Source organism: Neofelis nebulosa, chromosome 6 (assembly GCF_028018385.1).
Source record: "Neofelis nebulosa isolate mNeoNeb1 chromosome 6, mNeoNeb1.pri, whole genome shotgun sequence".
NCBI classification, from domain to species: Eukaryota; Metazoa; Chordata; class Mammalia; order Carnivora; family Felidae; genus Neofelis; species Neofelis nebulosa.
Genome location: NC_080787.1, coordinates 124,791,000 through 124,818,296, shown reverse-complemented (window position 1 = coordinate 124,818,296; position 27,297 = coordinate 124,791,000).

Genomic DNA, 27,297 nt, shown 5'->3' with positions numbered 1-27,297 from the left:
GAGGGGAATGGGGAGGATTTTAATGAACGTGGCCCAAGCTTCCAGAGAACGTGATAACAACCTTCATCCGCGAAGCACCGCACTCTGTCACCTGCTGACGCGATCGTCTGATAAGACGGGAGAAGCAAACAAGATAACGTATTTCTATTCCTTTTTTGCATGTGCTAAAGTTGAAGCTCTGAGCAGACACCCATGGAATACGTGAAAGAGTCACACTTGAACCTACTGCTCTGACCCCAGAGGCTTTCTCTTTTCACAGCCTCTCGTGAAGCATTCTGGCATGTTTACTGAGCGGTGAGCGCAAGAGCCACCATCTGGAATGTTCAGGTCAGCTGGTCCGGTCTCCCTTCGTAGAGATCGCTGGGTTTCCGGACGGACACTTGAAAATGGAAAAAGGAACCAAAGGTCACCGGGAAATAACTTTGGAATCTGCAGCTCAAATTCAAATGGGCTGCTTTAAAAAGGGGTTGGCTCCATCGATCTCCTGAGAGGCAGTTTTCTCATGTTTTCATGGTTTGTAAGGTCTGCGTTTAAGAGATAGAAACACATACTCCTCGTTCCTCCTAGAACTGGTGTGTGATTCAAATGAGAAGAGTTTTTAATTACAAGGCATGACTGTCTTATTAATATTTCCCGATTGCCTTTAACAATTTGTGGAATGACATCAACATCAGCCTGCAGCGCCACCCAGTGGATACACTAATGCTTGATGTTTTTAAGTGTTCTCAGGTGGTAAACATTACCTGTATTACAGGTACCGTTACTCAGGCCTTTGGCTCACAGTCGGTATATTTCTTCCCTATTTTTGATTTATAAAAATTGTTTATATGAGGTTTTTCATAAGTCAGTCATAACCAAAAAAAAAGGAGCCGAAGATCAGAGCACAACCTATATTTTACTTGCGATGCTTCACCCTGGGTGGCTGTTCTTGTCAAAATTGCAACCCACGTGTTTGCCTTAAAACCCAGCTATTATTTAACGAAATAGGAACAACCTCGGGGTGTTGTTGGAGAGGTCTGTTTTCTTCTTGACGTAAGTTGTAGTTCAAATTGCCGAGTCCACACTTGAAATTTGTCTTGTTATAGTTCACTCGTTTGTACACATATCAATGCCTTCGTAAAAATCTATTGCATATTTTTGACGTTAGGCATCATGCCCGGTGCTAGGGATTCAATGATGAGCGCAAAGGAATGTGGTCCCTGGCTTCACGGAGCTTGCAAATCTAATGAGAAAAACATACGATAATTAAGTAACCACACATATGTTGCCTCACTTAGCTCAGAAAATGAGAATATTTATTTCTTCTCTTTTTTCCCCCCCAAACAGCAAGAGTTTTAATTTTTCCTCATGTGTATCTGGGTGTTTGGGGTGCAGGGGGCTTGTAATGGAAGGGTTTGAAGCTCTTTTGTTTAAATCTGACAATCATGGGAAGAAGAAAGGCGTTTCCTCCATGTTATAGCATAACGGTGAGAAATGGTAGAATTTGGAGTCAGAAACCAGGGTTTAAATCCTGTGATCTCTTTCTATGCTTGTGACATTCAGCAAATGATCTTATGTCCTTGACACTCACTTTTCATTTTCTGTGACATAGAAATAATAACACCTACCTTGAAGAGGGAAGGCCATGGCTAATATAGCACATGGTATATAATAGGTGATTAATAAATGCTTTGCCTAAAGGTGCCTGGCTGGCTAAAGCATGTGGGTAAAGCGTGTGACTCTTAGGGTTGTGAGTTCAAGCCCCATGTTTAACAGGGGAGCCTACTTAATTTTTTTTTTTTTTGCCTAAAGCATCATGTGATCAAAAGTTATATGACTTTTATTGCATCACTCATATTTACTGACCCCTAAAATGGAACATAAAGTTTAAAGCAATGAGAAAAACTTTTAAAGTAAATTTTTAAAAATAAGAGAAAGCTAGGGGCGCCTGGGTGGCTCAGTCGGTTAAGCGTCCGACTTCAGCTCAGGTCACGATCTTGCGGTCCGTGAGTTCGAGCCCCGCGTCAGGCTCTGGGCTGACGGCTCAGAGCTTGGAGCCTGTTTCCGATTCTGTGTCTCCCTCTCTCTCTGCCCCTCCCCCGTTCATGCTCTGTCTCTCTCTGTCTCAAAAATAAATAAACGTTAAAAAAAAATTTTTTTTAAATAAGAGAAAGCTAGTAATTTTGAGACGTTCGTGTATGGCATGATGATGTGGAAATGCAAATATGTGCCACTTATTTTTCAAAGGTATCCAGTGACTATATCTAAATTCTTGTTTATTCGCCCCAAGAGTTGGGGTAAAACAGATGTTATAAACCCAACTGGTCAGTTGAAGGAGGAAGCAATGTGTAATTGGCTAGCTTGGGTCTCACCACTAGTTAAAAGGTGAAATGGAACTAAAATCTATGACTCTCGCTCTCTGGGTTGCATCTCTTTAGATCCCATTGAAAAGAATGGATACTGCGGACTAGCTAAACAATATCAACAGAAAAGACTTCTCAAAATTGTTACAAGTCTTGCCGTGCAGACAGACTTCCAAATAATTCCCCTATTTTACATATGAGCAGAGGAAATGTATCACGTGTTGTTCCAGTTATAAGAACACACACACATTTGTATATACAACTCGAAATATTTCAGAAAGGAAGGAAAGATTCAAGTGCTAACATTTGTTGAAACCTACATGTATGTTAGATGCATTATCTTATTATCAGGTAAGTATGTTGTCCCTGAGTTATAGAGGAGACGCTGAAAATGGTAAGAATAAATAACGTTGCCTTGGAGTTGGGAATGCCAAAGAAAGAATTCAAGGCAGGTCCTTACTGACCCCAGAGGCCCTCATATTTCGATCACTTCCCAGTCAGAAGAGTGACCAATGAAAAATGCTCTTCTATGACCTTGAACATATTTCACTGTGTATGATATCCCGCCAATTGGCACTCACATTATGTGACATCAGGAAATTGAAGACTGCTAATGTCAACCTGTTCTTCATTTTTATAGGGAAAGTTGGGGAGGTTCAGATCCTTCTGTGAACATTACTAGAATCAGAACAACTCAGTTAAAATAAAATAAAATAATATAAAATCACTTTATATTGTCTACTTGGGGACATACATGCTTACTAAGTTTTTATTAATATTTCTTTCTTCTCAAGTTCTGACCACATTTTTGTAATTTTTCTCTGTATCCTAGACTTCTGAGAAGGGCCCGCTGGATGGTCCCTCCTTGGCTCATGTGCTTATTATTTAATATGATATGGAAGGAAGAGGAAAATTAGAAGTCAAAGCTAATCTGGGCAAGAGACTGGTGTCACTAGACCTTGATATTAATTTTCCAGATGACTTTGCAGCTGAGTTGGCATTACTCTGCAGCATTAGAAGACTGAAAATAGGTAATAAGGTTAATGGAAGGCCTATGCCTGCCACCGTGCACTCACTGTATGCTGTAAAGCAGGAATAGGACACAGGTGCTAGCCCACATACGCATACGCATACCCGGACTGAGTTCTGACACCAGCTGGGACCTCTCAAAAGGGATACTTCGCACTGTTTCTGTGGCTGCTCAGCCTGGAATTCGAGATTCCATGTGCCCTTTCAAATGAAAATCCCCCATGAGAGAGGAGTCCTGAGTTTGCCAGGTGAGGGCCAAGGGTCGGGCTGAGCAGTCAGCCTGCCTTCTGTGCTCAGGGCTGTGCTCTGGGGAAAGATGTCTTCACCGTGCTCTGAAATGTGAAGCCAGGAGCAGACCCAAGAAGTCCCGTCCTGGGGGCCAAGGTTATAGTTGGGACCAGAGAGACAGACACCGAACCAGATCATGTATCTCAGGACCTAGACGTAGTGGTCCGGCTCTTGCCTGTCTCCAGGCTTTCCATTCGTACTTTTCTTTTTCCGAAAGGCTACTACTCCACCTTATCTAAAGCATCTCCTCTAAATTCTGTCTCCCTAGCACGTTTATTTCCTTTATCACCCCACACTGGGCGATTATTTATGTATTTGTGTCTCTTCTTAGAATGTAAGCTCCCTGAGGGCAGAGACTTTATCTTCTGATATCTATTAAAACCCTAGTACCCATATGCCTAGCATATAGCAAGTGCTCGATACATGCTTGTTGGACGAACAAGTGAGTGATTCACTTGTGTAATATTTCACAGACATTTAAAAAAATCTCTTTGCTAGAAAAGCGGAAATGATAAAACTTGGATTCGCGACAACTGGCCAATTAATCAAAACAAACAAACAAGTCGATAGCCTGACATTAAAACTTGAGGCTAAAGAAAGGAACTATAACGTGATGTATGACAGAGTCAGAATTCAAGAAGGTTACTGAGAGCATTAAACAAAATGAGAATTGGTAAAAAAAAAAAAAAAAAAAAAAAAAAGAAATATGACGTTTCAGAATAAGAGTCCAAAGAATCAATTTTACGAGTATAAAAGTGAAAAGGTCAGGTTTGACAGTACTTGTGGAAATTAGACAATTTAATAGATTTCAATCCCAGTACTAGTATTAGTCGAGTGCAAATTAAGCTTCCCAAAACCAAGTGCACTCTTAGACTGATTACCAGAAATACTGTGTCTGAAAGAAAAGTTATTATTACTGATGAAACGGTACCAGTAGAAGAAGGTTTTGTTTCTGGCAGTATATTTCAAGGAAACCACCCCGATGAAGTGAGCAGTGTGCAAAAGATACCAAAACCAGATTTCATAAGGAAAAACTGAATGGCTAGCCAGGAAAGGAGAAGTTTGGAGGTGGCATTTAGCCCGAGGGGGCAGCAAAGGGGGTGTGCAGACAGGGAGCTTGATAGCTGTGCATAAATATTTTGTGCGGAAGGAGACTTGACTTTATCTTGCAGCGCTGTGCAGCAAGACAGGTGGAAACCATAGGGAGGTCGGCTTCCAAGACATCTGAGGAGGTGACGAGATCTTCAAAGTTGACATGACCATCTTGTGGCTTTGTGTGTTAGCCGGGATGCCCCAGAGACACAGAACCGATAGGATATGTATTGATAGCAGAAGAGGACATTTATCGTAGGAATTTGCTCATGTGATTCTAGTCACTGAGAAGTCCCCCAACCTGCCCTCTGCGAGCTGAGACCTAGGAAAACCAGCAATGGCTTCAGTCTGAGTCGGAAGGTTCGAGAACTAGGAGTGGCAGTGTCACAGGGCAAGGGAAGATGGATGTCCCAGGTTAAGCAAAGAAAGAAAATTCACCCTCCTTCTGTCTTTGTGTTCTATTATGTGCTCAGTAGATTGGATTATGTTCACCTGCATTGGTAGGGACTATCTTTTTTATGCAGTCTACCTATCCAAATGCTAATCTCTTCCACAAACACCCTCACAAACACACCTAGAAATAATATATTGCCAGCTATCTGGACATCCCTTGGCCCAGTCAAGTTGACACATAAAATTACCCATCACACTCTATAACTACTCTGGGGGCAAGAAGGAACCAGGGCAGGTAACCCCCACATTTTCTTCCAGCTCTAAACATTTTACACTTCCAATGGTGTCTCAGGGATGTTGAGAATGAAAACAAAACAAAACATTTAGAAGTATATAAAATACATAACCTATTGTTTTAATCTACCATTAAAATTTTCTGCCCAAACATTATTAAACACAAGTTTATTGGGGTTCTTTGAAATAACTAAGAACTGCAAAATACAATTATAACAAGAAAATGGAAGAGTCATTCAGTTGACCATTTTAAGTAATTGTGACAGAGAAGTTCCATGTTTGTAGTTCACTTGCTTGGAAAGGCTACTTCCAGGGGAGACAAGGAGACCAAACCCCATTCTCTTAGAGGCTTGATAAGAGCTCTATTGACTTCAGTCACTGATGTTTCACAGCAGAATCATCAGGGACACTGGGATGAAGGAATTCTCTGGAAAGAACCCCACAGCATTCATTTTAAACCAATATTACAGCACGTGTCACATTGGCCTGGGGCACATTCTGGAAATAGACATTCCCCTGGCCTTCCTCACCCCATGTCCCCCAACCCCACCCAAATTCATTTGTGAGAGGCCAGGTGTCTCTTTACACAGAAGGATTTTCCAACAGTGTGGGTTGTGGCTCAGTCAACTCTGGAATGCATTCTGGGGAATGGCTAAACATAACATCCTTCCTTAGAAGTGATAATAAAAATAAATAGGATAGATTCTCATTTGTCAGGGGCAATCTGAAGCAGTCATTGAGGGCAGGATAACTTCCGTGTCATCCAAAACCCTCCGCAAACACCTACTACCGGCACTTACATAGCGGTTGCTCGGGTAGAAGTTACCCAAACCTAGGATCACTAGGATAAAAATAAGTTACTGTGGATGCAAATCTGTGTTGATGCCGATGTGGTATAGTTACTGGGCTCAGGAGGAGAGCAAATCCTCCCCAGTTGCTAGCATGTAAGCACATGGCCAGTTCATAACATTTTCTCTAGAGACAATATGCCAGCCCTTGCACTTGTCTGAAAGTACAGACTAATTGCACTGAGTTCTATCCAAATTCTAGGTAGAAAAATAAAATAAGTTGTTAGTAAACTTTAGCGGATGAGAACCAACTTCCAAATCCAAACCTGAAGGCAATTTTCCACGAGAAGGTGCCCAGGAATCTAGAATAATTCCTTAGAGTTGACGAGGAGCAGAGCTAGGAGATCCTGGACATAGTGTAAGTGTCAACCTACTGAAGACACTGGCATTGTCCCTCAAACTCAGCTTTTCTGAGACCAACTGTGGATGAATTATTTCTGCTTCACCCTTAAGCTTTGGGTTTCTCTGGCTTTTTCCATCCCATTTTCTCCCTGGACCCCATCAGGAAATCTGGCATGCCACTTGTCTCTAATTTTTGCCAACTCCTTAACTTCACGTCCCTTAAATCAGTCTTATTTTAAGGCATTTGACTAAATGGATATAAGTATTGTATTTTCTTTGAAGTCAAAGCTTTTAATTTTATCATGGATATATGGACAATTGCTTCATTTTGCTTTTCTCCATCTCCAAAAATAGGTAGAGGTTCGACTTGAACTTTCTACGGCTTGGTAATAAAAATGTAAGCAGGATAAGAAATTGTATTATCTCCATTGCATTTGGCACAAATGTTGAGATCAAATAACCAGTAAAAGTGTTATTAGTTTAGCGTTTTCAGAGGAAGCATATTCCTGGTCCATTATCCCGATGAGTAACGCGGAGACATTTTCTAAGCTATTTTTTATCCAAGGGTTGTAAGTGCTGTATAGATGCAGCGTCGGGTTACATTTATTGGTGTTATTATCATTCCTATTTTACAAGTGGGAAAAGTGAGAGGTTAAATGTCCCAGAGCTAAAAGCACAAGTAATCTCCCAAGCCAGGAATTGAGGCCATTGCTGTTGGTTTCCCCATCACCATTTACCAACAAGGTCATCCCCCTTTCTGTGCTACAAATCAACTCCTTCTAGTGGTGCGAAATCTGCCAAAGGGGCACCCAACAAACATGACAAGGTCTGAGCTGTAATACTGCATGACCACAAGTTTGGTCCCCATTCTATTTTTTTTTTTTTTTAATGTTTTTATTTAGTTTTGACAGAGAGAGAGAGAGGGAGAGAGCACAAGCAGGGGAGGGGCAGAGAGAGGGAGGCAGAGGATCCGAAGGCGGCTCTGCTCTGTCAGCACAGAGCCTGATGTGGGGCTCGAACTCACAAACCAGGAGATCATGACCAAAGTCGGACGTGTAGCCACTTGAGCCACCCCGGCGCCCCGGCTCCCCATTCTAAAACATGTAGTCACCATGACAAAGAGCACAGGGGAGGGAAAACCCCTGAGCAAACCAAACCTGTTCACTTCCAAGGTCATTCTCTTCACTGGAATTCCAAGGGCCACTCAACACAACCACCTTTGGAACACAAAATCTGTACGAGTCCAGTGCTTCACGTGACAGCAGCAGCAGCAAACAGCAAAGAAAGAAATCGTCACCTTTTAGCTAAAGCTTAGGGTGATCTACAGCACATGTTACATTCTCTCGACCTGCGTTCTTCCCAGCTGGGCTAGAGATCACCCGTTAGCCTAAGGTCAGGACATGGACAACTTTTTTTCTTAGCCTCTGTCAGACACAGAGCTGGAAATTGGCTGGAGCAAAAGCAAACGAGCAAACAGCATGTATTAGGTCCCAGAGTAAAACATGTTAAGTGTTTTCTCCAACTCAACATTTCAGACTGAAGAAGGTTGCTCCCTTTCTTTTATGATGCTGATCAATAAGCAATCGCGTGCTTAGAAGATTTATATCAACAGCATGGGTAACAATGTAACTGGTTTTTATCACCTATCTTTAATTATATAGGTAATATACAAATCTATTCTCCGTCTAGAAGATTAGCATTTACAAGAGAAACTAAACTCCCTTTGATTGTAGCTTTAATCAAAATTTTTCCCCAAAAGGTAACAAACGGTTAACAATTTTTTAGGTATCCTTCCAGATATCTTGCTAAACATTACATACAGGTAGACCCGCACAGATATATAGCATTATTTAGCACATAAATACCATATCAGGTGTACCAGCTTGCCTTTTCATTTCACAATATGACATGAAAATGACTCACTTTACTTTCAGCACAAAATAATGTGTAGGCATGTGAATATTTAAGTTGTAAAATTTTTCTATATACAAACATTGTTGCAGGGGACACCCTTGTGCACGGGTATTTCTCTGAGGTGAAGCCTAAAAGGAAAATCGAAAAATCGTAAGGTATAAATATTTTTAAAAATTTTTAAAGAAAATTCTTTCTTTTTAAATTGTATTTATTTTGAGAGAGAGGATGCACGTACACAAGTGGGGGAGGTGCAGAGACAGAGAGAGAGAGAGAGAGAGAGAGAGAGAGAGAGAGAGAGAGAGACAGAATCCCAAGCAGACTCCACGCTCAGTACAGAGCCCTACTCGGCGCTCGATCTCATGACCATGAGATCAAGACCTGAATTGAAATCAACAGTCAGACGCTTAACCAACTGAGCCACCCAGGCATCCCTAAAATTGTTGATAGATAATACTACTAATACTTAATTCTTATTGAAGAATTACTATCTCCCACTTGCTATTCTAAGTGCTTTACATTTACAAATTCTATTAGGAGACTATTAATCTTAACCCTTTTTACAAACGAGACTACTGAGACATGGCAAGAATGAGAAACTGGCCGCCAGGCACAAAGCTAGGAGGTGACAGGGTCAGGATCGGGGCCTGGGGGTTCTCCTTCCAGACTTTTTCTTATTCAAGACACTCTACTATTTATAGCATGGTCTTTATTCTTTTCCAGCTCCTTTGTGTTTGCCAGTTAAAAAGTGGAAATCTACTTACTTTGATTGGCTTTACCAATCTTATTAAAATGTAAGTGGAATAAAATAAAATAAAATAAAATAAAATAAAATGTAAGTAGAGATTTTTTTTTTTTTTCAGATTGAAAAGCTATCTTCATAATGATGGCTGATAACATAGTAGCCTTGGCAAAGCAGGCCTCATAGCTTGGCAAGACGAAAGAAAGAGATGTTTCGCTGTCACCGGTGTGAGGAGATGGCATGAGAAGATGAAGAGACTTTAGGGGTATCTCTTTGCAGAGAGGGGAACCCAAAACAAATCAGATCAGGAGCAAAATCTGTCCTCATGGTAGAACTTGGTCTCCAGTCTTTCAAACCAGGTGCTTAATTTGTAAGATCTGCTCAAACCCATTTCTTTTTTTTAAATGTTTATTTATTTTTGAGAGAGAGAGAGAGAGAGAGAACTGCGCGTAAGCAGGGGAGGGGCGGGAGGGGGGGGGGGCGGCGACACAGGATCCGAAGCAGGCTCTGTGCTGAGTGAGAGCAGACAGCCTGAGGCAGGGCTTGAACTCACAAACTTCCAAAGTGCTTAACTGACTGAGCCACCGGCGGGTGCCCCGGAGCTCAAATTCATTTCCATCAAGCTTTCCTGCTTATCCTCTGGGCAGTCTTTGAGAAACTAAAAGACTGGAAGAACCTTCTTTCTACTGCTGTCATGTGCATCATTCTACCTTATGTTGTTTCACATTTGGGAAACAATCTCAAACTTAATGAAAAGCTTCAAGGTCAGAGTAAATGACTGATGACGTTGCCCCATCACCCCCAAATATTTTAGCACTTAGTACTCCTGTAAACAAAGCTATTCTCCTACATAACCGCAATCAACCATCAAAATCAGGACATGAACACTGATACACTCGTACTGTCTAATCCTTGGACCTCACTCAAGTCTTACCATTTATTCGAAAGTCCTTTATAGCAAAAAGATCGGTTCAGAATCACGTCCTGCATGTAGTTGACACATCTCTGTAGTATCCTTCAATCTGGAAAGTTCCTTGTATTTTCCTTGATTGTCATGACCTTGACGTGTTAGGTTTCAGGCCAGTTGTTTTGTGGACTGTCCCTCAATGTCAGTTTGTCTAATATTTCCTCATGGGTCCAGGCAGATTACACATCTTTGGCAGGAATATCACAGAAACGATATGTTCCCATTACACTCTAATTAGATGACACGGAATTTCAGATTGTCCTATTACTAACAATGTTAACTTCGATCACTTGTTAAGATGGTTCTGTCAGCCTTCTCCACTGTAAAATTACTCTTTATTCCCTATCATTGATAAGTATTTGTTGTATGGGGGTGGCGGAGGAGGCTGCGTGAATATACCATTTCTCATTAAATGTTCAGTTTATTTGTTCATTCATTTATTTCAGTACACATCCATTAAGAAGTTCTAATGTTACTCTTATTATCTATTCTGGTGCTCTAATTGTCCCCAATTTGGTATGTGAGAGCCCCTTTCATCAGATTTCTACGCGCTTTTAAACACAGTCCTATGTTCTCTGAGCGTCTTTGAACCTAGCGCTGGACTCAGCCGTTTATCCAGAAAGCCCTGGTTCCTTTTAGTGGACGACGGTACGTAAAGAGTAAGATTGGATGGTGGGTGATGCATTGTACTGCTTTGCTGGGTTTTGTCACTGCCCCCAAGACCTCTTAGTGGATGGAGACAGAGACTTCTCTCTCTCTCTCTCTCATTTATCTAGATTAAAAAACAAATTTATATTGACATCCCTATATCCAATTCAGTAGATTCTTATTGTCTCCCGGTCATAAGTGTGCCTCCTTACGCCAACAGTTGAGAAACCTCCTCACTTTACCTTAAATATTTATTTATTGGATCATTTCTCGGTACATAACCTATGTCGTCTTGCTTTTGGTGCCCCTCCCCTTCGTGGGGGCCCTCCTCCCTTCCTCGGGCTCTGACCCCCCAAGTAGTGTCCCCCTCCTATAGGGGCACCCTCTAAGCTCCTGTTGGCTCCAGAGCTCACACCAAGCTGCCACTCCCTCCCGTGGACAGCTTGCACACACGTCAGACTCTGATGTCCCACTGTGCTCCCCACCTCAACCTGTATGGACACCAACCGGCTCGACCTCAGCCAATGGTTTTGGACCAAATTGTTCGGAAGGAGAAGGGGAAGAGTGGAGTGCCATTTTAAGAATAACTTTTAGTTTGCCTATTTTCATTCGAGTTTTCATTTTATGGTTGTGTGTGAAAAGTTGCGTTGAAGTTATCTACAGCTACAAATGATCTTGGACATTTAGAATTAACTTAATTATATTAATTCTATCATCCTTTTGGGACACCTGGACTTTCTGAAATAGTAATAATAACAATAGTCCCAGGCTGCCCAAGCAATCCAGAATTCAGTCTACTTGAGGTTTTTGTTTTGTTTTGTTTTGTCTTAAGTTTTTTAACGTTTATTTATTTCTGAGAGACAGAGAGAGAGACAGAGCATGAGCAGGGGAGGGGCAGGCAGAGAGAGAGGGAGACACAGAATCGAAGCAGGCTCTGGGCTCCAAGCCGTCAGCACAGAGCCCGACGCGGGGCTTGAACCCACGAACCGCCAGATCATGACCTGAGCTGAAGTCGGTCGCTTAACCGACTGAGCCACCCAGGCGTCCCTCAGTGTGAGTTTTTGAGGCTCTTGCTTCCTGATGTCTTTATCACAAACATTTCAGTTTTCCCGTGGCAGCAACTCTATCTTTCACACTTCTGTGTTCCCAGTTTTTCCCAGAGTACATTCTTATCCAAGTATTTTTAAGTACCACTGCAGCTTGTTTTCCGAAATTCTGCTTTTGCGTCCCACTGCAGAAATGTTTTTGTGACGCCGTGTATTTCAGAGGATACAGTGTCAATAGTTTATGGAGTGTCTGAGTAAAGTAGGTCACTCTATTCCATGAGTCACTGGGGAGTCACTTATTCTCTGTTTATAAGCTAGAGAGACAGCCTAGTCCACACTGGTTGCCCTTGTGCTTCTCCCAGACAGGCCGTTTTATTAGCTCGAACTGGTATATGCCCACATTTCCTGGCCTGTCTGGAGTGGTGTATACATCTCAGAAGACAGTGTGGCCCAAAAGCTCCCCATTGCCAACATAATCTCCTCATGGTCTCCCAATGGCAAAAAAAGAAATCCCAATCAAGAACAGCCAAGGATTTGGGGAGCCTGGGTGGCTCAGTCGGTTAAGTGGCCGACTTCGGCTCAGGTCATGATCTCACGGTTCGTGGGTCCGAGCCCCGCGTGGGGCTCTGTGTTGATGGCTCGGAGCCTGGAGCCTGCTTCAGATTCTGTGTTTCCCTCTCTCTCTGCCTCTTGCCTGCTCACACTCTGTCTCTCTCTCTGTCTCAAAAATAAATAAACATTAAAGAAATTAAAGTAAAAAAAAAAAAAAAAGAATATCCAATGATTTTTATCTGTGCCATAACTATGAAAAGCAATTAGGACAGAATTATGATCACCAGTCTCCAGTAACTGAATGTTCCCCTTGGACGGATTTGGTGTTATTTTGAGTTATGCCGATAATCACTTGTGAACTCTTAGGTTAATACTCTCAAGGCCGGTTTCTGCTGCAAAAAATACAGAATTAACATGTTTTTCTTCCATAATGGGGAAACTTTTCTCTGCAGGGAACACTAGCTAGGGCAGAGTTGCAAATATTTTGAAGTAGCTTGCTAAGTTTTCTTTAAATGTAAAGTGCTTGGAAGGAGAATAATTCAAATGAAAATAACAGGCACATACAAAAACTGCGAGCACATCACATCCAAACAGGAGGAACGTGTGCAGTTCTGGGACAAAGTCGCTCTGGGGGACCAGTGGATAAGGCTGGAAGATGGTAACTGGGAGTACTGGGTTGTTCGGGAGAATGAAGAGGAGAAAGACCTTCCATAGAACATATACTTTGGAAACATTTTTTTTTTTAGATTGGCAATCACTTTTTCTATAAGGGAATGGGACCGGGGGTGCATTTCTGTGTTTGCAGGGGAAAAGAAGGAAGAATGAAAAGAAGAGAGACCTAATCGGACCAAGAAAGGATAAAGGAAATGTCTCCATGAGGCAAGAAAAGTGCCTGGCCCTCAGGAGATGCTGAGGATAATGTTGTGCCACCACATGAGAATGGTCACAGGGCCTTGGAGCTAAAATTACTCCTCTTACTTAAATTGGCCTCTTCACCTCAAGTAGAACACCTCAAGCGGAGTTCAATTAAATTCAGTTCTTCCAGTGCTTCCTGAGTCCCCGTTCCCCAGAGGATGCCTAATGTTTCCAGGGCTTCCTTCTGTAACAGGCCAGTGCCTTTTCATGATTCTTCCCCAACTGGCAGCTTCTGAGAACTTTTCTTCATTTTCTCCGATAGGTTTTCAGTATTCCTGCAGTAACAGAGTGGGCAACAAATTTCCCATGAGGCGGCAAGGGTTCTAAGAGGATTTAGTTGCTTGTATTTTGAGAAGTCCACATGATTCATGCAAATCCTCTTAGATTTCCCTTTTAGGCCATTACTGCTGCTGGTAGAACAGGAAAGGACAGGCCTCTGCCTGCAGGAGAGGAGTAGCAAGAGATTGGAGCCGAATATCCTGCTACCAAGATGGCTCCCAAAATGGTTCTTGCTTCCTTTTGAGTAACATTGCTGAGTATTTTGAACATAAGAAGCCCTCAGTAAAAGTTGTTATTTATTGAGGGATCCAATCTTTCAAGTGGACCTAAGGTAAAAGTGAGGAATCCTTGACCCCGTAATTAAATATGTGATGAATGAAATCATTATAGCCAGTCCTTTAATTTCAAGGACAAGGCTGTTCCCTCAAACCTAAAAACTTTGTAGAAATCTGACTCATACCTTGCCTTTAGACACAATGATGCAGCTCCAACGTATCACAAACGTTCTTTCACTTTGAATGTTCGGTTCATTCTTTTGAATGAACTGCCATAGGCCAATGAATATCTGATCAAAACTAGAGATTCCTGGGGCGCCTGGGTGGCTCAGTCAGTTAAGTGTCCGGCTTCAGCTCAGATCATGATCTCGCGGTTCGTGGGTTCGAGCCCTGCATCAGGCTCTGTGCTGACAGCTCAGAGCCTGGAGCCTGCTCCGGGTTCTTTGTCTCCGTCTCTCTCTCCCCCTCCCCCACTCATGTTCTGTCTCAATCTCTCTCAAAAAAAAAAAAAAAAAAAAAAAAAAACCTAGATTCCCAGCTTTGGCATGATTAACGATTTACGCCTTTGTTCCAAATGTATTGTTTATGAGACCTATCCACTCTTGTTTATAAGCCAGCTTCTCATCTTTCATATTTTCATTTCATAATTAATTTATAAAATAAGAAGCTCTGATGCAGTAAAATATTTTCAAACATTTTCTTTTTTTAGTTTTTATTTATTTATTTTGAGAGAGAGCGAGAAAGAGAGAGGGCATGAGTGGGGGAAGGGCAAAAGGAGAGGGAGAGAGAGATTCCCAAGCACGCTCCGCACTGTCCGTGCAGAGCCTGACGCACGGCTTGATCTTTCAAACCGTGAGATCATGACCTGAGCTGAAATCAAGAGGTGGATGCTCAACCAACCGAGCCACCCAGGTGCCCCTATTTTCGAACGTTTCCGTCCACCCCTGCTGCACACACACATTACGAGGAGTCCACACCTACCCCTTGACTGTCAGGTAGTGACCTCATGCAAGAAGGCAAAACATTTGTTCCTCAGCTAAGGCTACGACAGTCTAAAAGCAGCACGACTGATGGGCAGATTGGGGAAGAGTTGGATGTTGCCTTTATAGAAAAAGGTGTCAGGATACAGCTGGGACAAAGGAAAGAAAGCACATTTGTTGCCTTTTATGTACGAGACACTGTTTGCTTGTAACCTCCTTGGGAGACTTCTGAGTATATTCTGAAGCCCGCCCCTGTACACAGAGGGCAGGGAGAGACCAAAGAAAGAGGAAAACCACTCTAGCCAGGTGGATGGAAGCTTTAGGAATAAGCCAGGGAAGTGACTTACAAAGCTTGTCATGGGCACAAGATGAGAGATTTCCACACCCAGCCATCCAATCGTAAAAGTTTGCCTAAAAAGCCCTTAATTAGATTTAATCCCATATACCATCTAGATACTCTCCACACCACATGTTCTGTCTCACGGCTGTATCCTTGGGGCGGATTCTGGGAACAGGGAAGGCAAGCGGAACACACATTCCAAGGACAAGGGAGGGGGTGAGAAGTCTCCAATTGCCAGAGTCCGTCTCACGGGTCAACAGGCAGTCGTGTCTCCTTGATGACTGCCCCCGAGAGACACTCCTACAGTGTTAAGACATTTCCAACTCATAAAACCTGGTGGGATATTGTTTTCCCATTTTTTTTTTTTTTGATGAAAAAACCTTCGGCTCAGTGAAGTTAAATAACTTGCCCAAGGTCATATAACTAATAAAAGGATGGCTGATCCAGGACTGGAACTCAGAAATATTTATATTGAGAAATCGCGTCCCTTCAGGGCAGAAACAAGAGGCTCCAAAGCAACTCTACTCCCCTTAAAGGAGTTTGAGTTTGCTGCTAAGCTGCTGTTGTGTTCTTGTGGTCATTGTTGTTGTCATTTGCATAACTACACGAGGAACTCGGGGTAGACCAGATGCTCTGTCTCTCTACGCATTAAAAAATCCCTGGCAGCTCTAAACAGAAGCAGAAGTTATTGGAGAAGGCAGAAAACTTACAGCAAAGGGTAGCCACGTAGGCCTTTGTAATATACTTTTGACTGGGTTCGTTGCCTTCAAATCTGATCCCCTTTTAATGAATTGCGAGCCACTACAGCCGCATAAAGTACACGTGAAAGAGAAAAATCAGAGAGAGAAGTGAATTATTTGACAGAAAGGGCTATTTTGGAAACCTGTAAACGGAGAAGCGCAAGCTACCCAAGCCATTTCTCTTCATCAGTTGTTCATTCTTGTGAAAGCATTTGGCTGATGAATCATTCGGTAAGGCCTTTTAAAATCAGAAATGAGCTGAGCTAGCTTTACAGCCAAACTAGATATGGTCAAACATGGATCTCATGCATAGCTGACTCAGAGAGGTTCTCTTTGGCCACTTGTTACAATGCGATCATGAAAATTTAGCGAATTCTTAATACTCGAAGTCTCCATCTGCTTGAGTAATTAGAAATCTAGTCTTTTCTTAGGCTTCACCTCCCCAAACATTTTGAAGAGTCCCTGAGTTTTACGTGTCTGTGAATCTGTTTCCTTTACCACCTGTTGGGGAAAGGGACAATCACAATTTACTCTTAAGGTCAGTCTCCTTAAGGCAAGATGCTAGCTGTGGAAAATTTCCCATTGTCCTCAGTTTATTAAAAGTTTTTGGGGGCACCTGGGTGGCTCAGGGGGTGAAGCACTCGACTTCAGCTCAGGTCACTATCTCGCGGTCTGTGAGTTCGAGCCCCGCGTCGGGCTCGGTGCTGACAGCTCAGAGCCTGGAGCCTGCTTTGGATTCTGTGTCTCCCTCTCTCTCTGCACCCCTCCCCCCGCTCATGCTGTCTCTCGTTCTCCCAAAAATAAACATTAAAAAAACAATTCAAAACGCACATGCAATAAATTGCACAAATCGTAAGTGTACAGATTAGTAAACACACACACACACACACACACACAAAACCACAACCAAGATCAAGGTATGCCATGTTTTCAGTGTTCCTGAAGCCTCCCTGAGCTTCTTTCATTCAATCCATCAAAGATAACTGCTGCAAAAATGTCTTTCTATCACTACAGATTTGTTTTGGACTGCATCTGGTCTCCAAATATAGGGACCCATGCAGGAGGTAGTCTCTTCTGTCTGGCTTCTTTCACTCGATATTATTTCTGTGAGGGTCATCAGTGTTGCACGTCATCTGATTTTATTCTTTCTTTAATTGCTGAATAGCATTCCGTTCCGTTGTACTACACCAGGTTAAAAGTAAAGCTTCTTTGAATATTCTTATGCGTGCTTTTTCCCACAACTCCACACTCAGTACACATACATTCATTTTTCTCGGTTATGTACTTAACCGCGAAGTCACTTTAACCGCGAAATCACTGCATGTATTGGGAATGTATACACATATTTACATATAATTATACATATAAATATTGGTTGGTCGATCAATTGATTGCTGAAGCATCAGGTTCATATTTGTTCCATTTGGGGAAATACTGCCAACTACTAAAGCAGTTGCACCGGTTTGCACACGCGTCCTTACTGTGACCCTAGTTGCACAGCGGATCTGACACCACAGCCACTCTAGATGCTAGATATTCAAAGTATCCCTTTCAAAGGAAGGAGAAGGATGCACCGTCCTTGTGTTATGGCCAGCCAAGGGGGCCTGTGGCAAAGCCGCCCGATCCTGCGGACTTGGGTTCTTCGAATTCACACATACCTAGCTATTTCCTTCCAGTGGGTCAGAGCCGTGCTGGATTTTAGTCTCAGTCCCACGCTGTACCTGCAACACTATCCTTGTTCCAACAGCTAGCCTTCGTTCTGGGTCCGATTTTTTTGGCTCAGGGTCCTTCCTCCCTTTGAAAATGGTCCCTTTAGGAGTTCTGTGGCCCTTTGCTGTAATCAGGGGCCACCCCAGTCCGTAAATCATGTACGTTATACCTTAACCCTCAAAAAGAGTGAAAGTGCCCGTCTCCTTTTCAGGAAGAGACTCCTATATAAAGCTGTAGATCATAGTAGATGGTTGGAAGGTGAGACAATCTCAGTCTGTCAACCTGCCAACAATAGCCAAGACCCAGGAGCCTCTTTCTGAGACTGGACACTGACAGCTTTTGATACCTTATAAGCGGAAGGAAACATCATTTCAAACCTGCTGCTGGTTTTCCTGTTTATCTATGCACGGAAGCTTGAATATCCTGCTCCCTGTTTTCCCCCCCTTTATCATTTAATTAATTAATTTATTTATTTCGAAAAGAACAACTTAAGAAGAGTCCTTGGTTATGTAAATGCAAGGAAAATGTTTGCTTCCAAAACCAAAATTTAGAGAAATGAGGATCTGAACCATTCATTATATCGATGTCCAAGCTGTTCCTTCCATACCTTGGGTACCTTGGCTCCTTCGTAGAGGTCATTCCCTTTGGTGACTATGCTTTTTACTTTTCCTTGGTAAAAAAGGCTTGTTCTGTAACTCTCCCAGGGTGGGGTGGGGGGGATAGAGTATCCCTTACAACAGGGCAGCCAGATGGGAACTAAAAAGCCCCCTTCATGGGGGGAAGCCGGACCTACAGACTTTGGGAACAGGCTCAGCTGGCTTTACATGGTCTTTCTTTCTCTCAGCTGTCATTGTCTGCTGTGACTTCCAAGCCTCGAGCAACATGTTGTTAAACATCAGAGGGTGATGGCGACTGCGCTGTAGGGACTTAGATCATGCCTGGGTCCACACCTGCTAAGTTGGGAGGGAGAGAAGAGAGGTGTATCCCTGCGGGGTAGGGAGAGCAGCCCCAGGGGGCAGATAGCAAGGAACAAGCGCAATCCATTGGTTGGACGGAGGCACCTCTAGAGACTCTTAGAGATAACTTGGGAAGGGCAACTCAGAAACTGCACTTCCTGCCGTCACTTACAAGGTAGATCTGAGTCGTTGCGATGTGGACATTCAAGAGAATGGTAACGCTGACAGCTGGAGAAGTTGCTGTTAAGGATTTCGGGATAATTCCTAACTCCACTTGTAAAGTTATCTGAACCCCAGGCTCCTGCCCGGCCAAAACATCCTATTGCTTTAGGAACCTCAGTGTCCTCTGTGACGCTCTCACAGGTCATCCAGGCTGGGTTAATCCCCCAAATTCACGTAACTTAAGTTCACTTAATATTACGATAAAACATTTACCCTGCTTCTCTTCAGGGTAAAAATGATTGATTTCTTTTTCCTTACGCTATGATAGATTCTGGATTATCAGATTTTGAAGATATTTACTTCTTTTTCTTTGTGTTTTACTGCTGCATTTGAATTATTTACACTAAGTATCGCATTTGAGAAAATTGATTAATTTATATATATAATATATTAATTATATATGTATATATACACATATATATAAGCAACCACTGTATCAAATGGTCTAACAAACAATTTCTTCAAAATATGAGCTTACTTCAAGGCTTTCCAAATTTTTCTAAGGCATGCTGATGTTTTAGCATGTCAGAAGGTACATACCAAGCACTTAAAAAAAAGAGTAAATATCAGCCATATTTATTATAAGACTATACTGCTTTATGTCTCTTGAAAGAGCCTCTAGGGAAAACTTATCCACACTGAATGCATAAGTATAAATTGTATCGCTTATTAAAACCGTCCGTATTTGGAAGACTGAAAAAGCTAATATACATACTTTGCAAAATAAATTTTATCTTATTTCCTACTTATAGTGTTCATAGATAATGCAAGAATATTTTTGCACATTTATGATTCCCTGTATGAATCAGTTTTAAACAAACTTGATAGTCAATGAGAGTCATTTATACGAATGGAAGGCAGACTTTATATTTTGATGAAGGGGATTCTTTTTTCTCTCAAATGTCTTTCACATCGACTTTCCTAAAATTATCGCCATTCATCCATTTTTTAAGATAATGCACCAAAAATCCCTGTTTAGTTACACAATTTATCCTTGAGAGATAATACAGTAAGCTGCTAACTCGAGTTTCCCTATAGGAAATTAGTCTATCATAGTAGTCAGGTAACCACTGGAAAGAATGGGTCAAAGGATGGGTAAGCATCAATGAAGCGTAGAAGACTGGACAATTAGAGGCAGAGCGAAGAACCTGGGGTGACCAGATGTCAACAGGAGGGTTCCTTGAGAAAGACAGCAAGTGAGGGGAGACAGGAAGGAGCTGTGCTGTATCCAGATTTGGATAAGGTTGGTCACATGAGTGAAATACGAGATTCTCTTTCAAAGCGAGCCAGGGTGGCTCAGCCAGTTGAGCGGCCAACTGTTGATTTCAGCTCAGGTCATGATCCCAAGGTCATGGGTTAGAGCTTACATTGGTCTCTGTGCTGAGTGTGCAGCCTGCTTGAGATTCTCTGTCTCTCTCTCTCTCCCTCGCTCCCTCCCTCTGCCTTTCTCCCACTTGCACGCTAACTCTCTCTCTAAAACAAAACAAAAACAACAATAACGACAAAAACCCCATAACCTTCCTTAAACTGCTTCATAGTTATGATAGGTAGATACGCTTTTTTTTTAAACTCTGTTAGACATTTAAGCTGCTTACAAGTTTTTCCTGTTACAAACAATGCTTTAATAAACAGCCTTAAATACACTTCCTTGTGCACACATGCACGTGTTTATCCAGAATGAACACCAAAAATTTAAATTTCTGGATCATAAAATGTTTTACTTTAATTTTAAAATTACACTAAATTATGCTGTTTTAAAATTGTCCTCTATAATATTATGGAATTTTTTACTCCCACCTACAGCACATGAGAAAGTCCCTTTACCCATACACTTGCTAACAATTAAATTAAAAATCAAATTGTAATATCTTTTGCAATGTGATGGGTGAAGAAAGGTATTTCATGAAAGTTTGTGTTTTAGCATAGTAAACAATTGATACATGGTACAACTGAGCCTCTTTCTATGTTTACTGATAATTTGTATTACCTCCTCTGTGAATCGCCTGTTCATATTGTTTGCCTTTTTCTTAAAATTTTTTTTTAATGTTTCTTTATTTATATTTGAGAGAGAGAGAGCATGAGTGGAGGAGGGGAAGAGAGAGAGAGGGATACAGAATCCAAAGCAGGCTCCAGGCTCCGAGCTGTCAGTACAGAGCCCAATTCGGGGCTCAAACGCATGAGCCTGAGATCATGACCTGAGTCGAAGTCAGACGCTTAACCAACTGAGCCACCCAAGTGCCCCTGTTTGTCTTTTTCTTATGGATTATGAGTTCTTTGTGAAATTTTGGTAAGATTAAATATATCCATACTCTTTCTTTATGGATTTTGCATCTTTTATAATGTTTAAGAAGGCCTTCCCTTGACTGAATTATATTTTCCCTTTTTTCTTTTAATACTTTTGTAGGTTTTAAGTTTTCGATTTATGTGGAATTTATTTTTGTGCATAGTGTAAGCTTGACATCTAACTGAATTTTTATTCAAATGAATGGGCAAATGAGATTTTAGACAATGTATTTAATTTCATTTTGCTTCATTTTCCTCAGAAGAAGGAGGAACTTTCCTCTTCCACCACGGGATCAATAAATTCCAGGGAAGCACTCGGCCGGCCTGGCTGGGGCCACATGCCCGCATGTACCTTGACTAACAACTGCCCTGAGTCACATGGAATGAGTATTCAGGAAAAGGTCTCAAAAGAAAAGAGGATGCTGGTCCCAGAGAAGGAGAGGCAGAAGAGCTGGGCAGATAAAATAATAGATCCCCCCCATAGCCCTAACAATCTCTTATCCTTTTGGTACATTTCTTTCTGATCCTTCGGTTTGCTTCTCTACACAGTGGCATTAGTTATCATAACTAATACGGAGCACTTTTCTGTGCAAGGTGGTGCTAAGTGCTTCCCAGGACCTCCTTTTAAAGATATCTCTTTGATGGAAGAAAATTTCATCAAGGATTTCGAGACAGTTTGGAACTGAGAGAGAAGCTTGGGGTGTGAAGCTGTAAAGCTGAGTCACCCTTTTTTCTAGTTAAAAAAAAAAAAGGTAGCCATCTACCAGGCATAGGAGATGCTTGTCAGCAAAGTCAGAGAAGGGCGTGAACCCAGCCCGTCTGGAAAACATATATTATTTTTGGTAAACAACAAACTGGCATTCAGGTTGAAAATTTAGTAAAATTATGTTTACAAAAACCATATTAGTGACACAGAAAAAAGGTTGGATGACATCATTCTAAAACCGTCCGCCTACGTGGGTTTGGATTCTGGTTCTGTCGCTTTACAGTGATGTGATATTTGACTAAGGTGCTTAACCTCCCTCGGTTTCCTCATTAGGGAAGTGGGAACACTAACAGCTCCTACGTCATAAAGGTGTCATGACTCTTAAATAAGCTACTGCCCCTGTAGTGCTCAGCCCTGCGCATGGAATGAAGCCAAGAAATGCCAGCCATTGTTATTGTCTATAAATACAGTAAAATAAACCTGTCTCAAAAAATGAGAAAGGAATGCACAATAGGGGATTAACCAAAGAATTACTCCTAAAAGCAGTGAAAAAGAAATTCCAGAAATTTACAGTGGGATATCAGTTTAATAAGCGGAACTAAGGCTTAAACGCCTTGCATTTAGCGCCATCTGCTGGAAGAAAGGGGAATTCTTCAAGTCATATACCAAGCGCCTATCCTACTGCTTTCAATTCAGTAATTTACTGAGCATAAATTTGGCATCATATGCTTTGCTAGATTCTGTGCAAGGTGATTTTGAGCATGGGAATGCTCAAAAATCTTAGAGCCTAGCAGCTCATCTGTAAACCTCCTGTGCCTGAGAAGGCAAAAAAAAAAAAAAAAAAAAGGATGTTGTCCCCAAGGACCTTTAAATTCTGTTCAGAAAATGAGATCTATTGCCAAGAAAAACTAAATTAAATTAAATACGTGGTTGGTATGTTATCAAATGCTAGAATGAAGACCAATAATAGAGCCGTGGTGGGAGACAGAGGATGAGACCACGTAATGGGCACTTGGAACGTCATTCAAAGGGGTGAATCCAGAAATTCTTTTAATGAAATTAAAAGGCACACATCACAAGGCAGGGGGAGCTCTGGATGTCTGGAGCAAAGAAGTGATGATAAAGTAGTATTCCAGGAAACATAGCCCTCTGGCGCGGTATAGGATCGATTGGTTGGAGGATGGACAGGGGATAATTGGATGCTATGAGAATTAACAGCTAGGATGATAAAGTACTGGACTGACTTGTAGTCAGTCCAAGTAGGTACTCAACAGTCAACCTGGAAAAAGGGATTCTACCAGACTTCTATTTCATGACAAAGAAAATATGTTTCCATAAAAATGGACGGATGAAGGGGCGCCTGGGTGGCGCAGTCGGTTAAGCGTCCGACTTCAGCCAGGTCACGATCTCGCGGTCCGTGAGTTCGAGCTCCGCGTCAGGCTCTGGGCTGATGGCTCGGAGCCTGGAGCCTGTTTCCGATTCTGTGTCTCCCTCTCTCTCTGCCCCTCCCCCGTTCATGCTCTGTCTCTCTCTGTCCCAAAAATAAATAAAAAACGTTAAAAAAAAATGGACGGATGAAGATGTGTACCCATAACGAGTATGAGTGCCCACAATCAGGCAATCTCCATCACTCCTTTATGTATAACTTAGACTGTTACAAAACCTCACATTTAAGAGCCTTTACCTGCACCTATTGGAAAATTGTCATTCTGAATTGGGAATGAGTTCAAGATGCTGCAATTAAATATTTTACACGCAACAAGAAACAGCTGTGTGTAGTTCCAGTCTCATGCGGAAGACAGGGTCGGAACAGAGTCTTGACCCCCAGACAAAAAATGCAATCAAGACATCTACTCGGTCTGCAGAAACATGGATGGAAATGCTCAAAGAGTGTAATTGTTCTCATTGATGCAATAGCCTGCTTAAGAAACGATTAAAGTTCATAATTTTGAAACTTAGGTCATTGATAATTTTCCAAGGGATACTCTTTCTCAATATGCTTTTCTGTCCTGGTTATAAAGAAGATTATACTTTTGTCTTTCCTCAATTTATTAACTAGCCATATCTCAGGTTCATAATAGAGTGGACCATATAACCTACTGTTTACATTGGGACAAATTTGAGAGTGAAAGGAGATGGGACAAATGCTGGATTGGACGGACAATGGGTGTCCTCAGACCTGTGGACAGTTGGGATGTGTGCTCATCATAATTGTGAGTAGGCCATTATCATGAGTGGATCCCCCTGGGACTCCTCCGGATACATCCACCGTAAGGTGCCCTGTGCACGTCCTATCCTCCCTTGTTTTGTCTCTCCTTCCATACAGTCTGGTCTGGTGTTCTCACTGCTTTCCTCTGTCTTTGAAGGTTTGCTGTAACAGCCTCCTGAGCTTGGAAAATCTGAAGCTAGCCACTTGACCTTGTGCACATCTCCAGGTCAACTGAAGAAGGCCAGTCTGTTAATGTGCTTCTGCCTAAAAAAATAAAAAATAAAAAAAATAAAAAAAAATACAAGAACTAAGTGAGATAATGAGCGTCAGAGTATTTGAAAACTACAAAGGGTTAGGTGAACGCAGCGATGGTGCAGAGGGAGAGCAGAGGCAACAAAAATTTCCCAAAGGCAGCCGATTTGGGTTCTTGGGTGGCTGTTCAGGTGAGGCAGGTTCAGCCTGTCTGCGGGGGGCGGGGATAGGAGGGAGCTTCCCTGCAGTCACTCAAGCCAAAGTTGTCCGCGGTGCAAGCCAGGGACGGTGTTAATTACACTCACAACTTGCGAGAGACAGAAGCACATTCTGGGTATCTCAGTTTGTGGGGCGTGAGGGGCTACCTCAAGGGCGCTCTGGGGGAGACAGGAACCCCGGTGAGAGGCTGCACAGCCCAGTCTGAGAGAGAAGGAGGCCCGCGACCACACCCAGGACTCCAGTGCTGCGCCAGCCCCCTGCCCCCCCAACCCTCCCGCACCCCCCCCCCACCCGCACCCCGGAACCCGGTTGCTGCCCCCGGTGATGCCCCTCAGAAGCAGGTGTCAGCTGCTTCCAGCCGCAGTGTTCAGCTTCAGCAGCTCCTCCTCTGGTCGCTTGTCCTGCTCCCGTGGTTAGACGCCGATGCTTAGTTCTCAGCCACAGCACACGTCTTGTTTATTCATGCGTTCCACCCCGGCCCGGTTTCTTTGTGCGCTTCTCTTGTGTGTCACTTACTGTGTCCATGACTGAATGTCGCCCATTGAGGGCCTCGAAGGAGGGGCTCTGCTTGGCGGAGAGTGTCACCATCTATGGTGGGAACACCCCCTCCTGGGCACAGCTCTGGTGCCAACCATTTCCTGATGACAGATAGCTGTTTAGGTCAGTTGCGGACACTGACAAGAGATCCTACTTATGTGTGAAGCGACTGTCAGCTCTCTGCCCTAAGCGTGGTCCCATTGGGCAGATCCCATTTTGCGCTGTATACATTCATTTTCCTTTAAGACTTTAGTTGCATTACTCGATCTCATTTAAAGTAATTAAATCCCTTGTAGGGATTTGATAGTATTAGGTCTGAGCAATTTCATACTTGCCACACAATTCATAGCACCTAATATGTTCAAATGTGTCATCTCTGAGTATGAACACTCTTCATAAAAACAAGAACAGAGATAATCATAGTTCGGTTCCTATTATGGCACACATTTTATGTGTATTCATCTCTCACTTAATGGTTACAACCTAAATACAAGGTAGATACAATTAACTTCGTTTTGCAGGTGAAGGAAGTGAGTCTTAAAGATTTGAGTTAATAACTTGTTTACAGTTATTTACTAGGATTTCAACTCAATTCTGATTCCAAAGCTCATGCAATTTCTTCTTTACCCATGGTGACTTCTAAATGTCTTAGTCTGGCCTCTCTTACTTACCTGTCCTTTTATCTCTATCTTTTCCTGAGATCTGTTTTCTTCCCCCAATTTGTAGTATCGTATCAGAACATATGCAATGCTATAATTATCCAGAAAGCTTCTGAGACCCTGACTCAGTGAAATAATAGTATATATTTTTTGGTGTTTTGCTTTTATTTTTCAATTAAGTTTCTGTGCAAAAATATTCATTCACTATCCATTTTCTCTCTTCGTCTAACTCAGTCTTTACCTACTTCCTCTTCAGCCTATAGGTACAGCTGGGTGAATGCTTCCAGGAAAAGATTCTGTTTGAATCTTGCGGGTGGCACGTACAGAATCCTTGCCGGCTCCAAACTCTCCTAAGGCTTTCCCTCTCCTCTTAGTATCTGCAGGACTGGAAGAATCTTCGGAACTTCTGGATACCTTTCAAGTCCCTGTAGTTCTGGCTGTGATTACTACGTGACCAGACCTGGTTGAGAGGTAATAAGAGGCTAGTGTGGCCACAGAAAGGTCACCCTGACACCACATTTTATCATCCTTTCGAGAGTTGCTGAGGTAGGATATAGGGAAGGTTTTAGGTAAAAAGTGGGCTCTCCCAGTTGACAGGTATTCATTGGTTCTCAGTCTTTCGAATGTCTTTAGAAACCTAACTCAAACTGACTTGAGGAAAAAAGAACAGAGAGTTTCATGACTCGTGTAACTAAAAAGGTCATCGGATAGAGCTTGAATGAGAAACTTAAAGAATGTCCATGGGGCACCTGGGTGGCTCAGTCGGTTGGGCGGCCGACTTCGGCTCAGGTCATGATCTCCCGGTCCGTGAGTTCGAGCTCCGCGTCGGGCTCTATGCTGACAGCTCAGAGCCTGGAGCCTGTTTCAGATTCTGTGTCTCCCTCTCTCTGGCCCTCCCCAGTTCATGCTCTGTCTCTCTCTGTCTCAAAATAAATAAACGTTAAAAAAAAAAAAAAAAAAAAAGAATGTCTTAAGAACTCTCTCTAACACTGGGGCTCTGCTCCTGGCTGTGAGGGCGTTACTCTTTCACAAAGCATCTCCATGTGTGATGGGGATCTAGGTTTAAATGCTCTGAGCTCTAGGTTCAAAGAAGGGAGAGAACGTCTCCAAAATCCTAGTCCTGACTGGTTGGTATCACCTGCGTATCAATGAACAAATTGTCAGAGGGCTGGGATATTCTGACAGGCTTAAACTGGCACCACTCTGCCTCTCAACATGGTTTGGAGTGTGTTTAAAAGGGGAGCAACGTGGGGCGCCTGGGTGGCTCGGTCGGTTGAGCGTCCGACTTCAGCTCAGGTCACGATCTCACGGTCCGTGAGTTCAAGCCCCGTGTCGGGCTCTGGGCTGATGGCTCAGAGCCTGGAGCATGCTTCCAATTCTGTGTCTCCCTCTCTCTCTGCCCCTCCCCCGTTCATGCTCTGTCTCTCTCTGTCTCAAAAATAAGTAAACATTAAAAAAAAAAAAAATTAAAAAAAAAAAAGGGGAGCAACGTAAGGGTTGCCTGGGTGGCTCAGTCGGTTA